A 14,460-nucleotide genomic window follows, 5' to 3' on the forward strand; every position below is an offset into this window, starting at 1 on the left:
ATGTACTTCATGTGTCTGGGAGTGTTATCAGATTGGTTTTGTATTGGAATGCCTCCAATAAGTATCGAAAATCCATAATAAAAAAAATCTTATTTAAGAAGGAACAGTCCAATTTTGACCAATATTAACACTCTTATACAGCCTAACATCACAAGTGCATTTGAGAAGTTTTAGCTCTTCACAAGCAGAAGAGCCTGGTGTATAAAATCAAGAGTAGGTTCTTTAAAAAGACAGGCGCGCATTCTAAGTGAATATTTCTGTTTAGAGCACAAATGTACTTCATGTATTTGGCAGAGTTCTTAGATAGGTTTTGTATCAAAATGTATTCAATAAATATTGATAATTGAAAAAAAAGCCAATGAAAGAAGGAACAGGCGATTTTGATCAAAGTTAACACCTTACACAGCAAGTGCATTTGAGAAGTTTTATTACTACACAAACAGAAAGGCTCAGCATATCGATTTGATTGAAAACTGAGCAATTTCACCAATTTCAATGATAATATGGGAGTGTGAAATATTTGTTGATCATCATTCAGTCTCAGTCGGGTCTCCCTACTAGTGCATGTATATCTATACTCATATAAATCTGTTTTTTTTTGTGTGTATTGATATTCATATTAAAACACCTTTTTTTTCTATTTATTTAATAAGAAAATATAACTTTGTTATATATGGGTCGTGGAATTGCGTTCATCTGCAAAAGATTAAGCTAATTTGTGTATTATTTTAAACATTCATTTTAATTTTTTTTTTTTTTTTTTTTTTTACATAGGGGTCACCACTTATCATGGCCCGAAGGCCACTCAGGGATAAGGGTTATTGCCTGTACAGTAATCAATGAGATAGTATTGTAGTAATCATTAGTATTGGGGGTTTTGATAGAGTGTCTTACTTAAGGGGGCGGTTTGTCAGGAGTTTGTTTATGTTGGACTAATTCCTTATTAGTTTTTTTGTTTTTCTTGTGGAATAATTATCTTTAGTTAACTATTATGTGCAATTATATTCATGCAGATACTCTATATGATTTATATTTGTGTAATCTTTGCATAAAAAGATTATAGTAAACACAAACCTCTTTCTATATATACTTATGTATGCATATATATATATATATATATATATATATATATATATATATATATATATATATTAAAATAATTTTGCCTACCAAACTCCTGTCAGTATTTGGTTTAGAGATGAAATTTCATATATAGGGTATTCGAACCCATGCAAAACTTTATATTTGGATTTTAGCTGGGGAAAATCTGTGAAAACTAAAGAAATGGAATTTGCCAGGTGACGGTCGAATGACGGCATTACGAATATGCATGCATAATGTAATAGCTATTGGTTCATGTTTTAATGTTTAGCCTTGTAGCAAGCATGTCTTCCTAGCTCAGACATTAATGTCAAAGGGAAAAGTAACTCGTAAACTAAACATTTTGGTTTCGATTCCCTGTAGTGGGGCACAAGTCATTTTTTTTTTTTTTTTAAACTTTTTAAATCATTGCTATATATTGAGTCGAATATAATAATAAATATGAAATCTGCATTAATGAAAATATCATATTTAAGCGTATTTTACGACCAGGCAATGCCAAGCAGCCCGCTAATATATATATATATATATATATATATATATATATATATATATATATATATATATATATATATATATATAAAACAGTAAATATGTGTGTGTGTGTATATATATATAAATATATTTATTTATTAAAGTTCTGTGCTAAACTTGATAAATGTTCACTTTTTTTTTTTTTTTTAAGTGATTGGATGATCATATACTTAGAGTCTGTACCTGCACAAAAGTGTTCTGTGCAATAGTTTTATTTTTAGACCCTTAGATTTAATGCAAAATGCTGTTTATTTGATCCTAAAAAGCTAAACAAACTTTTGTTTGAATGAGATAGTTTACTTTATATTAATAGAAAACACTTGTTCACTTTTTAGTCCATTGCTCTTTTAAGTTGACAACCCTCTAAACCTGCAATAACTTTTTATAAAATAAACAGGATCAAAGATTTTATTTAAAATATATATTTAAATTTTTTTTTTTTTTTTTTTTTTTGCACCCTTTCGCATTCCTTAGTTTTTAGTCATATTGATCTTGTAAGTGCGTACACTCCGAACACTTTCATTTGATTACAGAGGATATAGGTGTGAGTTTTGTCCTTAATAAAAACTTGCTTATTCTAAGATGATCTGTTTGTTCTCATTTTTATTTTGAAAGTGATTTTTTTTTTCTCTCAATTGGACATATTTATGACCATAGAGCACTACTGGCAGCATATGTTTTGATAATCTTGGCTTTTGTAGGATATGCTGTGCAGTTTGGGGATCAGTTAGGTTTCAAGGATGCCAGGAAAATAAATCTTTCCCTATATTAAAAACCGACCTTGTAATGAGAAACTTTGGTTTATAATCTTTTTGTTCATAGATGCCTTGTGCGTTGAATGTCAACTGGTATAGGCTCAAAAATCATCTCTTTAATTTTGCATATTTTCTGGCGTTCTTAAAACCTAATTGATTCGCAGTTTGAAGTGAGAATTTTCCTGATTTTATTAAATGTTGCCCATGCTTCATCATGTTTTGATTGGATCATTTATAGCAAAAATCACATGTTCAAAGGACTTAAGTACATCCATGTATGATATAGTTTCTTTGTTTCAGAATTGTGTTCATTTTCACCATTTGATCTTCGAGCAATTTATTTTCAATCTTGTTTAGCATTTTTCAGTATTTTTATTTAACATCATAATCATTATAAAACATATTTTAATTTACAAAAATATCTTTTCATTAGCAGGAAAAATATATTTTAATCCTTTCCTTGAGTGGTGGATAAATTCTTTGCAAATTTATTTATACAAATCTAAATACATTTTGTATGCAGTACGATATATCAAAAATGACAAAGTAGAAAGTGAACCATAGATCTATTTTTGGCAGCCTCATAACACTTGTTTTCCTTATTTTGTCCTTTAGTCCTCGCAGTCCATGAGCGATTTTTTTGACAAAGGAGGAAGAATTGCTGCTTTCAGGGTTGAAATCTATTCATCTAACACCTAGCGTTGATTATTTTTTGACCTTGAAGGTTTATTTTTTAGCTTCTTCATGGCTTCATGCCTTGCCTTGAGCAATTTCCATTAAAGAAAAAAAAAATTAAAAAAAACTCCCAAAACATTCAGACATGCAGTTTAATTTGTTTATATTGTAATGTGAGAAATATACTGAATTAATATTTTTTTAAAGTTAAGTATACTAATTTTGAAGTTTTAACCAGACACAAAGATCATTACCTTTTATTGATACATATTCATATAGAAACACTATTCATTACCTTTTATTGATACATATTCATATAGAAACACTATTCATTACATTTTCTTTTTCCCTATTCATTTTTACTTCATTTATCCTGCACAGTGTGATTCTCACTGGATTTATCTCTCTACCATATATGATCAAAAACTGTCAGGATGAAGTCTGTAGTCTTTGAATCTTGGTGTAGGGTATCCAACCATTTTCATTTTAGTCATTCTCTTGCCCCCCCCCCCCCAAGAACCTCTATCTTGTATTTTGTTTTTGCAACCATGTTATTTGCATACAATACATGTTTGTACCAGTTTTGATGATTTTTTTTTTTTCTGACATTGTGTAAGGTATCAACGGTGGTGAATATTGACATTTCAAGCATAATCATGTCTGATCAGACCTGAAACCTAATGTAAGAATTTTATCTCGATGATTGATACTCTTCTTTCTGCCTTTGTTGAGGATAAGTTCTTGGAACTATACAAAACAACAAATAATACAATAGTTTGATAGATCTTGGACTTGAGACAATTACGGCTTCATGGATCTTTAGACATCAGTTGCGATACTAAGGATGGAATACTGCAGTTGCAGCTTTTAGTCAAACTAAGATATTTAAAATTACTTGACATTGAAGATTCTCTCAATCTGGATGGTTCATTAATTATCTTTATCGGTGGGCAAGTATTTGGTCTTCTTGGTGTTCAGTCACAGGCTGAATCGTGCAACTGCAACCTGGTCATTCCAGGATTACGCATGCATTATAGTTCAATTTTATTCTTGAAAACTATGTGAAATTGTCCACACAGAGAAGCATCTAAGGAACAGGCAAGATCATGGATGACAATGGTGTCCAAAACATTTAAGACGCAATGAAAGTGCTAATCTATGAAGTATGCTGACCATAATAGAGAAGACCTTGGACATTCTGGTAGCTGATTGTATATGGCTCTTAAGTTCATTGTAGAGCATTTTGACCATATGGTTCACAACTGAATACCTTTTCTAGATCAAGGAAAATCATATACAACAGAACGTTTTTCTCAACACACGTTTTCATCAGTCAAGTAACATATATAACATTGTCTCACATGAAGTTACACTGATTGCAACTCACCAAAACTTTCTCAGGGCATTTAATCAATAATTCTTTTAAAGACCTTCACAAAGTGTGAAAACAGCCTATTCAACTGAACTAACCCTCTTCCTCTTTCACATTGGTATAATTGTACTGCAGTTCCAGGATCTTTTCTGGTTCTGGATATGACCTTAAACTATATCCAGTGGTGAGGCCCCAGCTTGCGGGCTTTGGGGAGTGTGGAGCCCCCCTTTAATTACCATTGCTCCCAGGTCCACTCTGACCCGGAGTGGTAGTACCTGTTAGGATCCCAACTATGGGTTAAATAGAAACCGACTTCAAAACAACAAATATATTCTATTGAAAAAATTTTCTTAAAATCACTGGATTTGGCATTAAATAACCTGAAAAGGGTTGATATGCCGTAAAACAAAAACAACCAACCAACCAACCAATCCAGGATCTTTGCAATCATTAATCAACAATGCACCAAGATGTCTGGTCTAGATCTACAAGGAAATTTTGTATCTTCTCAAAGTATCACCACTAACATTCCATGAACTTTTTCATATCAATGATTAGACTGTCATTTTTCATCATTCTTGTTAAAAATACTAATCCCAGTCTTAAAAAATTTGTTTTAGTATTTGATGCATAATTTTGTGTGTGTGTGTGTGTGTGTATGTATATATATATATATATATATATATATATATATATTTATGAAGAAAGAAGACCGTATAATTGCACACAATGCCTTCCCTTTAATCTGTTTCTGCCGGTAAAGTAAAATATCTTCACTCAGACAATTTCATTAGTCAAAATAAAATCAAGTGAAATAAAATATATTCATACCTAATATGTAATAGAAGGAAAAAATGGGCTGGTTCAAATCAAATATATTGCTATTTGGGTCTAACATTGAAAATCTAACAAGATAACTTTATATGTTAGAAGAGAATTTTGAAAAGTTAATTATTATAATATCGTTTGATTATTAAATCATTAATTGAACCAAATTTTTATAAATCTATAACTTATTTTGTTAAGGTAATGGTATTTTAATCACTATGGAATTATTGGATGTAAATAATTTCGAACACTTTCAATCTTCTGATTCACTAAGAATTTTAAAACCAGAAATATTCAGCAGTCTAAATGCTTCAAAATTCTTTTTGATTTTTAAAGGGTCACAAAATAATTCATTCTTTTTGTTACACTATTAACAAGAGTTACTTATGACGAAACCAAAATGATTCTGGTGGCTATGATTTAATTACTTTTTTTAATGGGATTTTTTTAAATGCCATTTTTTTTTTTTTTTTTTTTTGTGCTAGTGCAGTTTTGATTTCAATAAATATTTGCTCAATAGAAAAAGATACTTGATATTTAATTATTAAATTATACATTGGTACAGTAAATACATGCAAAATTGTTTCATAATTGTATTAATATAGAGAAAACCAACTGCAACTAAAACCTGACTTGAAGTTTGGATGTTGTAATAACTAAAAAAAAAAGTGCTTAATCCAAATTACAACGGACATTTTTTTTTTTTAGCTCTAAGACTGAGGTATTTTTTTTTATTCAAAACAAACCCTCTTCTATCAAAAATTTCTCCCACTCTCTCTGTGCCTAAATCTGAACACAAATTCCATGCACAAAGTTTCTTCCCGAGAACTATTTGCTTGTGAAATTCTATACCACTTGTATGCTTCCCAGCTGACTGCAGCAGTTGTTTTCAAGTTTAATATAAACAAGTACTTTTTGAGCTCTCCTTTTAAATAATCAAATTCTATCCGAATTCCACAACTGCCAATCATTATGCTGTTTTCTCAGTGACCACCTTACATACATTAAACCATACCTTTGAGTGGCTTTTAAGTCTTGATAAGTGCTGACTTCCTTGTAAAAACAAAACACTGTTGCTAACACACTTAGACTTGAGTCGGTCTGAACATATTCCACAAAACAATTATAATGTTCACTCAATAGGAACTCTGGCCAGTGTTCTTGTTTTGTATGCAGAGTGTTAGATGTAATGCAAGACCTGCTATCTTGTGCTTCCTGTGGATTCACAAAAAGTATAGTGATTTGAAAGGCAAGTTAAATCTAAACTGTAATTTCATGCATAGCAGATATTTGGGACAGACAGGCCTTATTATTCATTATCCTCACAAAAGGATATTAGATGACAACACGTTGGGGTTAGTAGACTCTTTTTGTGATCTTTGCAATATGCAACCACAAAAGTGAATGTAGCATGGGCGAAATTTTGTGAGCTGTTGTCTCTGTTAGTATTGTGAGTTCTTCTTTCTACATTTTGGGAAAGTTGTATAGCAGTTTTGTCGCTTGAATTTGTAACTGCTATAACAGCATGTTAAAACGTATACGTAAACACATACTTTTGCACATATCTGTTTTCGCTGATGAGCAATCAAGAAAAGTCTTTTTATATATGTGTGCGGTTGCTGGCTTTTCATTCTTTTGATTGTTGCTTTTCCATGTGTGGGTCGTGATCCTCTCGTAGTTTGATCTTCTGTTTAATTTAAGAATCTACTCATGCATGGAAATACGATGGAGACTTGCTGAGGTTTTAAAGGTTTTATTAGAGAGAGATAGTTTGCTCATTAGGAGGAGAGACTAATATGTACTTAATTACTTCTTTTTTTTCTAACTCGGTCTTAATTATGGCAATGCATTGGAAGCTTTGAGGTAAAATTCACTTATTCTACATTATCAGGTGCATTTTGTCTGTACCGTTCCCAATGATAAACTAACTAGAAACTGTTCTCCCCCCCCCTCCTCCCAAACATGTGATATCATCTCTGTCATATCATTCAACACCAGCATTTCTATCCTGTTTTGTTTAACGACCTAACCTTTGGCACTCCCTCCCTGCTTCAATCACACCACCTGTAGTTGGTATATGTCTGTTTTCTGGTTATCATGACATGTACTAAAGTGACCCTTGCTAAAATTCATAATAGTTAACATAATTGCTATTTGCTAGCATAGGGTCACAATATATAACCTATCATCCTGATCTGGTTAAGTCAATTTCCCCTCAAAGAAATACAACATATCTGACTATTACAGCCTATTTTTTCCAATTCTGAACTAGGTCACATAATATGGCCAACTAGTCTTGATTCCACAGTTTAAAACCAGCCACTTATAACTCTCACAAGTGATTGGTTTTCGATTATGGAATCAGGATTGAATGGTTATCTTGGAAGCACCATATTATAGTCAATGTGGGATCCTCTCTATCTTCTGGTTTGTCCAACTGAAGTGCAATGACAAATCTATGATTAGATAGATCTGCAATGTTAAATCTGACACAACCCACCACATTAGGTTGGAGGACTTGCTGAAAGCACTACAATTACCCATCATAAATGTTATCTTCAGAATGAATTAGTTATGCTGGTATGGTCATGTGGAGCGTACACCCTCCTACATAAACTGTTGAAGTATGGAAGTTTTGAATTGCTGAAAAGTTTGGCCAGCCAAGGAAGATTGAAAGCAAGAGAATATGCAGTGGAATTTGGAGATGACTAATCTGCTGAACTGTGAAGGATGGAGAGTGAATTTGTGAAATATATAAACGCCTCTGATCCCTGGGTAAGGAGAAAGTGGCACCATAAATGGCGAGAGGGAGAGACTGAAAACTATTCAGTGTCTTAAAATTCAATTTTTTTGTCATCATGCAAAATATTTAAACTATGGAGCTGTTAGGTTTTATTTTAAAAAAGGCTAACATTGACTTGTATTCAAAATTGAAAAGATGTCTTAGAAACATCTGCAGTGCTTGTACAGATTAATGGTCTGTTAAACCAATGTATTTCAGGTGAAAACATTTATATACTTGTTGAAATTGGTATGAATTCTAAACATTACAAAAAATGGAGTAGAAAAATAATTACAAATAAAAATTGAATTCATTGAATTATCAAGTTTTATTGTAGGTTTTAATGTGGAAGATTTTGTTTGACCAATTCTGACATCTCCAAAACTGACTTTTCTCCTTGAAGGTCTGCCATTTTTAAACACCCTTTTAAAGAACGTAATTGTGGATATTTTTTTTATAAAAAAAAAAAAAAAGAACACCTAGCATATCTTCTACTGAATTATTTCATAACATGACACATCTAATGTTTTAACCTGAAATGCGCTGGTTTAAAAGTTCACTAGTCTACACAAACACCACATTTGTTGATCTCAAGTTTTATTTCATATATCGATTTTAGAATTCTTTACTTTCTATGCTTTTCATCTGCCCATTATTTTTTCTGCTGTTTTTGCTTCATTCTAGTGACTGTTTTATAGAAATCTCTTTTTTTAAATATTCTTCTCCATTCGCATCAAACTTTTTTCTTTTTAATGTAATGACTGCACCTACCTGGTGTTGTCAGAAATGCAGTGACGCCATTTTATTCGTTTGCACATAAGTTAGACAAATCCAATTCTATTCTTTAATCTAAAATAAGTTCTCACTCTTACTAATTTTTATTTTTAGGTGATTATTTAAAAATGTTTCATATTAGCAATCGTCTAGAAGGGCTGACTAATTTGTCAAATAAATTGTAGCAAAATATGTGATTATAGTGCCAATAACATGATACAACAATAACAAATGAAAATTGATTAGTCAGAAACAAAGTTTGATTTGTCAGTTTAAATGTTATTTGAATTAATTTTCGATTAAGTTTTCTACTAAAGTTTTAGTATTTATGTAGATCGACATAGACAACAAAAACAAAAATTATGTAAATAAATAAAAAATACCCTCACCAAAATGTATCCTGAAATGCAAAAAAAAAAAGAAAAAAAAATGTTTTTCATTATCATAAAATAATTTGAAAAGAAATGATTACTTTGACCCACATATGTATACTTAGTATAGTCAAGACTTGCTACAATTATTTTTAGGTAAAATTCCGTTTTTGTTTTTTTAAATTTGGAAAAAAGCAGATTTTCACTTAAATTGGTAGAGCCTCTCATATACATGAATTCTTGACTTTTTAATTGTAATCCGTTTTTTAATTTTTATTAATAATAAAATCTAATTTTTCCCTCTTATAACGGTACTTCCTGTAAATTGAAAATGTTAATTTTGCCATGAAGATTAAGACTTCATTCAATTCTTGATGGGAATGTTAGATGACCAAAGAATCACTTCCTGTTCCCCCTCCCCCTCCAACACATATATATATTTAATGTCTCTTAATTTTGACATAGTTGAAATTAATTGAAGTTGTTTTAGGAAAAAGATTGTTTTTCTGCGCTAACACAGGTTGAGAAATTCATTTTTATTTTTTATTTATTTATTTTTTTTTTTTAAAGCTTTATTTTTGCCATTTGGTACTTATATCCCTAAAAATTAGTGTGATTAAAAAAAAAAATAAAGTTGAAATTTTATTCAGATTGTTTTATAGCAGTTTATTCCTTCGTTTGACAATTATGGATTTCTAGAAAGTGATTCTTAAAGACTTTTTTTACATATAATATGTAAAGGTATAATTATGTAGAGAATTTAAATTTTAGTTTTCAAAATTCAAGCTGTATTTCATTTATTTTATAATTAGAGATTCTTTGTATTAGTTCACAATTACAGAAGGTATATTAATGTATTAAAAATGTTTAAAGTTAGGATTGCTAATTTGTATCATTTGGAATATTAAGACTACTATTTTCATTAATCTCACAATGTTTCAATTGGTGTAACCCCTGACTTTTTTCAGGTGTGTCTTACCTTCCCAAGTTCGACATAAAGATTCTGAGTTTGACAAGACATGTTTACACAAGGTCTAAAGTTACATTGATTGAAACATTGTGAGAATAACATTTGAAATGAATATTCTAAATAATATAAATATATTAATATTTGATAAATATTGAAATGTGTATTTTCTGTAACAAAGAAAATATTATTTTTCTTTGTGAATCCCCTTCCCTGCAACCATAAAATTCTATTAATTCCTCTTTTCATTCATTGTTGTTACTCATTTATAAATTTTTATTTTATTAATGTAGAATGATAGTTTCATTTGATTGTTGTATCGAACTTCAACAATATCACACACTACTGCACTGAATGATAATATTGTAGATTATAATTTAGAAGTAGATATTTACCTATCTACTTGCACATATTTCTTATGCATGAAGAAAAAGAATATATTAAAATAGTTGCATACTGGGTACGACAGCTATGCCAATTGTATTTTTGCTAATACAAATCATCAGTGACTGTCCAGGGCTTTTGGAATTGCAAATTCATCTCTAACCGATTTACAATTTGATATTATACCAAAGAGTTCCTTCTAGAAATAAGTCTTGTAATTCATAAGCCCCTGGAGAGACACTGATAAATTGCATTAGCAAGGAAACCATTGGTATGGTAATTGAGCACTCTGGTTTATTTTTCTTGCAAAAAAAAAAAAAATTGCATACATCCTATGTGTTGCATCTTTTAATTTTTATAGAAATCTTTTCCATTCATTTTGATTTGCATTAATTTTTTTTTTTTTTTTTTTTTTTGTAGTAAATCAATTTCAATAGATATTTTCATACTTAAAAATAATGTTCAGCAACATTGTGGTAAAGTAGACATGTTTTGTATGTCTGTCTGACTACCCCACCCCAATCCTCCGCTCAAACCATTGCACTTTACAACTTCTGTTTGCATCAGTTGTGGCTCTATTGACATTCTATGTTTTGTTGAATAAGTTTCAATCCAATGGTAAGTCGGTTTTATTGGATCATCCCATAAATGCTGTCTGGATTTCAATTCTCTGAAATGTAACAGAAGAATGTCTAATGGAACTGAATAATATTTATATACCACAAACTGTACCTACCCGGTATTGCCAGGGATGTATTGCTATTAATAATCAGTTTAAATGGCCAACCTAAGTGTGAAAAGTGAAATTGATTTTAAAGCCTTTAAACTATCAATTAGAAAGTGATTTTTGTTATGAAGTAAACTTTGAAGGCTGAAAATCCAGTATTGTTTGATTTTATGCCCTTAAACAACGGAATGGGACAAATGAAATTCACCATAACATGTGTAGCATGATGCGGAATAGTAGTATCAGTAGTTTTAATATCAGTAATAGTAAAAAAAAACAGTTGCTTGTAGCAATTCGGTACCATTTCAATTTATATATAAGTCTGAGTTAGTAGTAGTATTAGTATTAATATTATGAATATTTTGGATGAAATAATTGTTAGTGCTCACTCTGTCTCCCTTGTTAAATATTTGTAGAATTTACTATGACTGAAAAACTAAAGCAAGATTGAAAGATATAATTTAACCCTACTTCACCCCAACTGCAATATGTGACACAAGGTCAGAAGGTGAGGATTGAAAAGCCAGCACTTGAGAGGTAGAGCATGCTGCCCTACAAAAATACTCGAGCATCCCTGCTAACATTCTCTGGTAGGGGCACCTCAGACAACTAGCAATAAACTAATCCCTTCACAAAGAGAGAAGGTAGTCTGCACAACACTATACCCCAGCTTAACCCAGCTTAACAGAAAGAAGGCCACTTATTTTAAATGATCAAGACTGTTGGACTGATGGTCAAAGATGTATCCTTTATTTGATATCAAAATTCCTGCTTCCTGACTGAACAAGATTGAAGTCATCTTTATGAAGATGAAGTACTAGCAAATTTATTAGTAATATATGATTATTTGTAATATTATGAGTAATGCTAAAAATATTAATGTTAAATTAGTATTATTACTAAGAATATGAATAAAGAAAGCAAAATAGCTGCATACGTATTTGTAACACTGTAAACATGAAAAATAGCTAGCAGAAATCATGAAAGATTCTGTTCATAATGACTGCAACTGAAGTATCATGTATTTAGTTTCCGTTGGCAAGTTGCAACTATATACTCCTCTATACATTTCACCTGTATGTGTTTGCAAACTGAGATCTCAAAAACGGCTGGAAAAATAGTAAGAAAATGTTGAATTAACCAAGTGATAGGAAAAGTGGCTATTTTGTATATCTAATATTCCAATGTGGCAGCGATGATCCTTTAGCCAGGAATAAAGTAAGACCCCTTGTACCCATAAAAATAATGTACGTTTGTAACCTGCAATAAATATGTGCAAGTTTAAATTAATATTTTACCTAGTATTGTCATTATCCTCATTCATTTTATCATATTTTCTTTGGTTAAGTGTTTGAAATTTTCTGTAAGCATTTTATCTTGTGATACTATGGGCATAAGAGTCAAGACTCCCAACAATGAGAGATGACTTATTAGCAGAAAAAAAAAATATAGAAAGTGAAATTAGTAAAAAGATGATAGAGGGGGGGGGTACTGAGATATTTTTGAACTCTTAATGCAGGAAGATACTTCAATGTGAATAGTTAGCTTGACTAATCAGCCACTCTCATCCAATAGAGTCAATGTGGAAGTTTCTATTAATCAGATATTGTGGTGATTAAGTCAAAAGACCGGGCATATCATTTCCAATTTTGAGTCAATAAATTTAGGAGTCGGAGCTAGTTTTATGGACAGTTTCCAGTTTGGAAGTTCTCCAGGAGATATTGGAGTCGGCAGAGCTTTAGCAAATAAGATGAACTGATAAGCCAACAACAAAGATGTTTTTTATAGCCAGCTATCAATAATGTTTGGGGATCCTTTCACGCACATACTCAAAGCACAACTGATTTATACATGATGTACAAAGTTGTGCTTTCTCTTGTAACTTTGCGTTGCCTTATTTTATTTTTATACTTGTAAATCAGTGCTTGCACCCTCGGCAATCCTTAACAACATGACCAGAATGAGAAGAGAAGATGAAGAAAACCACAAAAAACAGCATGGGATCGGTGGTTGTCAGGGGGATGAATATGGCTTCACAATCTGTCTCTAAGTTTGGTGGACAACTAATTTCATTCAAATTTGACTAAGATCCCTATTGATATGTATCCAAACTTTCTTTTGTCGTCAAACTTTCCTCCTGCTTTTCACCTTATGTTTTCTGCATTCTTTTTATCCAAGAGCTATTCTTTTCAGTATGAGTAAATCAAAGTATCTAACTTATTGTCAGCTTGAGCCTCTGTATATTTAGCTTCACCAACAAGGAATCACAGATAATATGCCTGGTCTGATTTTACTCGACACTGCACATTTATCTGATAATTTATGCCATTATGTAGAAGATGAAAATTGGAAAATAAAGCAGTTTAATTGCAGAAATAAGTTGGGAAACATCAACTTCAATTTTTTTATTAAACGCGTATAACCTCACTATTCTGGTTATGCGAATAAAACCAAATGTCTCCACTCTAATAGTATGCTTAAATGAAATAAGTGTAATTATATTTGTAGCAATAAATAATATAGTGGAAAAATAAAACAAAATAGGCTAATCCAAATCAAATATTGATATGTTAGATGAATTGCTATTTGGGCCTGACTTTGAAAATCCGACTGCCTTTATGTATATATATATCTCAGGCTCTGCTATAAGGAAGCAGCATTCAGCTCTGGTGGATTGAACCGACTTCCTCCAAAGGACAAAGTTTCCAGTGATCTAATGTGTGACAATGTGATAATACCATATAAGCTCGCTGTATAACTTTATTTTCACATAAAAAATGTACATGGAAGAAATATGTAATTATAATATAGAAACTAAGTTTTTGACCACATATCTGAACACAGGGTTTAAAACCAAAGTCACTTGCATGTATTCTTCCACATACAAAAATGCGTATTGACTGACACAGATTTACAATTTCCAGTCTATGGTTTTTATGATTTGTATAGGCTGTGACATTATTTAATTGTGGAGATAATTATATATCGTCTCATATTAAAATCTAATGTGTATATATCTAGATATTATTTACTTAGCCGTTCTCACTATTAGATTTCAGAGAATTAACATCCGTACAAAACTCCTGAGATGACTTGATACATGTATTTGCTTCTATTTGATTATACTTAGATAACAGACTGATAAATGATGTTTTTTTTATTTTCTCTTTTTGTTCTGCTATAGGTTCGA

At 31.1% G+C, this 14,460-nt stretch overlaps 1 protein-coding gene and 1 long non-coding RNA gene across 5 annotated transcripts in view; one reads left to right on the forward strand and one right to left on the reverse strand.

The window, feature by feature from the left end:
* The window catches only part of LOC145259194 (ADP-ribosylation factor GTPase-activating protein 1-like), a 175,767-nt gene that overhangs the window by 65,666 nt on the left and 95,641 nt on the right, over positions 1-14,460 (forward strand). The gene's annotated exons all lie outside the window — the stretch shown is intronic.
* LOC145259241 (uncharacterized) overlaps positions 1-14,460 on the reverse strand; it is a 55,112-nt gene that overhangs the window by 15,919 nt on the left and 24,733 nt on the right. The window contains exon 3 of one of the 2 annotated variants that reach the window (XR_013864143.1): positions 11,061-11,213. The exons of the other annotated variant lie outside the window; for it this stretch is intronic. This is a non-coding gene — a long non-coding RNA (uncharacterized LOC145259241). Of the gene's footprint in view, positions 1-11,060; positions 11,214-14,460 lie in introns of those variants that run through there. 2 annotated transcript variants of the gene reach the window in all.

This window comes from Euprymna scolopes, chromosome 3 (genome assembly GCF_053919585.1).
Source record: "Euprymna scolopes isolate OS-2025 chromosome 3, ASM5391958v1, whole genome shotgun sequence".
NCBI lineage: Eukaryota > Metazoa > Mollusca > Cephalopoda > Sepiida > Sepiolidae > Euprymna > Euprymna scolopes.